Source organism: Patiria miniata, unplaced genomic scaffold (assembly GCF_015706575.1).
Source record: "Patiria miniata isolate m_02_andy unplaced genomic scaffold, ASM1570657v1 HiC_scaffold_2, whole genome shotgun sequence".
Lineage (NCBI taxonomy): Eukaryota > Metazoa > Echinodermata > Asteroidea > Valvatida > Asterinidae > Patiria > Patiria miniata.
In genome coordinates, this window is record NW_024037058.1 from 2383598 (window position 1) to 2388027 (window position 4430).

A 4430-nucleotide genomic window follows, 5' to 3' on the forward strand; every position below is an offset into this window, starting at 1 on the left:
GGGTAGCCATGTGTCAGAGTTTTTGCCTGCTGTGCATGTACATGTATGTGTGCTCTTGTGTGTAGGTCACTTGAATTTCGGAAATTATCATAGTGATCTATCCACTATGAAATCAAATTACTTTCTCAGGTCTGCTGATGTCTCCACAGAGTCTTGCATACAATTGAGTCTAGGTAATTCAAACTCAGCCAAGATACTATTTTAGCAAGAGACATTTCTGGGAGTCTTTCAGACATTGTTGGTCCCATTCATCATTATGTACATAAATGAATAGCTCAAAAGAGTTTGCAAGGGTTTGTTTTTCTTTCTTTCTTGCATACATGTACCTGTTCAACAGGCTACAGGACTCTCGCTATTATTATACCCACCCCCAAAAGCACTGTGTCAGTGAATTTGGATATGTTTGGATGACATTTTCACAAGTTACTAAGGATTTTCTTCTTTTATTTAGATTCCACATGTAACAAATGACACCCTGAAGGCCTTCATACAACAGTTTGGGAAGTCTGAAGATGGCAAGCCAGAGGCGATGTATCGGGACAGGTTTCTTTTCTCATTGCGTCACAGCAGCGAGGGTGACCATATATACATAGCAGCTAGAGTTGCAGCAGAAATGAAGAAGACGTTGGTATACAAAGTAGATGTAAAGTTAGACAAGTATGGGGTAGTGCAGGAAACTCAGTGTGAGTGTTCTGTTGGTATTGGCCCTAATGCTCACTGTAAGCATGTCGGTCTGGCTCTGTTTGCCCTTACTAAACAAAAAGAAGGGGTTTTGACAATGCAAACTTGTACAGAAGTCCTGCAAACCCATCATCAGAGCAAGAAATATGATGGCTCCCCTTTGCAGATGTCTCAAATTAAACTTCGTAAATCTGAGGGGCTTCAACGACTTAATAATTTTGACCCAAGACCTGCTCAATATAGAAATACACGAGAGTATAATGATCACTTCAGAAATGTGTGGATAAATTCACAAGCAAAAGATCTGCCAATTCGGCAGTTATATGCACCTGCAAATATCTTTGCAGTGACTCATGATCATGATTACCTGGAACTAACTCATGAAGAATACTTTCTTAAGAGTCTTAATGTTACCAACATCACAGAGAACGATCTAGAACAGGTTGAAGAAGCTACAAGGGGACAAAGCACAAACAAGTTTTGGAAGGAAGAAAGAAGAAAACGACTTCATGCCTCCAACTTTGGCCGAATATGTAAGTCAGGGGTTAGAACAGACTTTGAAAAAATGGCTAGGTCATTGACAACTATCTCAGAGTTTTCCAGTAAACCCACAGATCATGGGCTGAAGTATGAATCTGTAGCTGTGGAGGCTTACAGCAGTAAGACAGGTAATTTGGTGAAAAGTTGTGGAATCCATGTGTGCATGGAAATCCCATATTTGGCATGTTCACCAGATGGCATTGTTGATGATGATAGGATTATTGAAGTGAAGTGTCCTTACACATGTAAAGACAGTGCAGTAACTCCAACAAGTGTGCCCTATTTATTTATGGACAGCTCTGGAAAAATGGCATTAAAACACAGTCACAACTATTATTACCAGGTACAGGGGAATTTGTTGTGTACAAAAAGGAAATGGTGTGATTTTGTTGTGTGGACAACGAAAGATATGAAGATCATGCACATCCCCCGAGATGATGAGTTTATAAACGAACTCAAAATCAGACTCCGGGATTTCTTCGAACAGTTTTTCAAGGCAGCATTGCTTGAAACTTTTCTGTACAGAGTTACTGACAAGTATGACTTTTCCTAAGACAAAGGCAAAAGAAAACATCACAGAAAAGAAGTCCTGGTTTCTTGAGCTTCAAATGTTTTAGTCATGGAGTGGACATACATGTACATGTACTGTAGTTGTCACACTTTCATTTATTCTCTGCTAATGACAAACAAAATTCGTTAACCAGACCAAACGCAAGAACTGTTTTTCTTTTACTTGGATTCAATGGAAAACTTTTGAGACCATCCCTTTTTTAGTGTTTGATATATAACTGTCATGTACATGTAACAGTATTATATTTTATCTAAAGTGCATGGCATCAAACATTCTATATATGTAAATGCCTTTGATGGCCTGTTATAAGTCAGGGTTCCTAGCATTTCATGAAAACAAAATTCCCTGATTTTCCTCTGTGTTTTATCTGATGAATTTTCACAATTCTAGAATACTTATTTTGACCTATTTCCACACCAAAAAGCCACCATAGCCAATCATTCAGTGGATTGGCTGTTTGGACATGAGACATAATATAACAAACTGACCACTTTCTATTTTGGGCCAATCAAATTCCCTGACCTTTCCCTGATTTGAGGCATTTTTTCTCAAATTCCCTATCTGGAAAAAGGGAAACTCATTTTCCAGGTTTTCCCTGATTTCCAGCATGGCCAGGAACCCTGTAGATACATGTACATGAATCGTCTGCAAAGGGCCCTATTAACTAGAAATTAATAGAAGATAAATATATTGAAAATTATTTACGAAATGTATGTCAACTTGACTAGTGACATGTTTTAGCTCACAAAACTGTTGCAATACATGTACATGTACATTAGATGCTCTGGGTACAAACTTACAGTGTTTCTATTTGGTGAAAAACTATATCTTATGTTGATAACTTTTTCTCCTGCCATGTGTGCACAATAAATTATAATTCAATACATACATATGTACATTAGATGCTCTGGGGTACAAACTTAGTGTTTTTATTTAAAATAATATTATGTATGTCAATACCTTTTTTTCTTCGAACCTGTGCACAATAAATTATAATGCAATACATACATATGTATGCTCTGGAATACAAACCTACAGTGTTTATATTTAATTTAAAAATATGTATGTCAATAACTTTTTTCTCCTGCCACGTGTGCTCAATAAACTATAATTCAATACATGTATACATATGTACATTAGATGCTCTGAGATACAAACTTAGTGTTTTTATTTAATAAAAAATTGTGTATGTCAATAACTTATTTTCTTCGAACCTGTGCAAAATAAATTATAATGCAATACATACATATGTATGCTCTGGAATACAGACTTACAGTGTTTCTATTTGGTGAAAAAATATCTCTATGTCACTAACTTTTTTCTTCTGCCATGTGTGCACAATAAATTATAGTTCAATACATACATACATGTATGTACATTAGATGCTCTGGGATACAAAGTTAGTATTTTTATTTAATGAAAAAATATGTATGTCAATAACTTATGTTCTTCTAACGTGTGCATAGTAAATTATAATAAATTTTAATGTATTTCAAAGTCAGAAACTCCTTGTTTTTTTGTCAGCATTTCAGATTTGTATAAAGTCTAGTCATAAATACCTCAGACAGTTTACCAATTCTATTGGTCAAAAGATGATAAAGGTACCAACTTGTTTTAAACACCTTCATAATTTTATAAGAAATTTTGACTCCTGTTTTATCAACTCTAACAATCATACAAGGCAGTATTCATCGTCACATGACATAGACATGCGCAATACAATCAATGAGTCCGTATTCCATAGAATCAACATTTCATTTCACACATGCCAATTTCCATACATTTGAGGATTTAAGTACTGTACACATGAGACTCATACCATTAATAATAAGGCTAGAGGGGTGTTTCACATATCACATATCACAAGGTGAATATGATGAACACAATTGTTGGGAAAAATGTAAAATTTTGACTTTTTTCTACTTGAAGGCATCAAAACAAAGACTTGGGCAAAGTCTAGCTTAAATCTGCACAAGACAAAATTAATGAGTTCCCAGCCAGCATTTAAAAACCACTTCAAAATTTACATTCATTTTCAAATTGTGACGAATGTTACATTCGCACTGAAAATAGCCAACAGTTTGTCTTGCATATTTTTAACCATAGTTAATAGTTACAGTATGATAGCACAACAAGTCACTAACTACATGGAACGCAAGATATTGAGTTTCTGTCAACCTTCATTAAACTCCAAAACATTTTTGTGACGGATGTTACATTTAAAAGACAAGCACCTTTGACTCTTGACACTCAGTTCAAATCCCTGTGAATTTTACACACTTGCGAAAAATCCTAGTATTTCCATCAGTGTGTGCTGGTCTGAGGTAGCCTGCACAAAATATTAAATTTTTAAAATCACATGGTTTTAGAAGAAATCCGCCATTTAAGCCTGTGACGGACGTTACAATTTCCGTGACAAACGTTACACTCTGTGAAACATCAATGTTTGCTACACTGCCAATGGAAAATTAGGTTGGAATAATTGCGATTTGTCTTGGTAAAACTCACCTACTAGCTTTCTCTCTGACTTAAAATAAAAAAATCACAATATTAAACATGCGTGTTTCATATGTTAAAACAAGGTGCAAAAATGACCACAAAAATCCACCATTTTAGCCCCAAAACAATTTTTTGGACA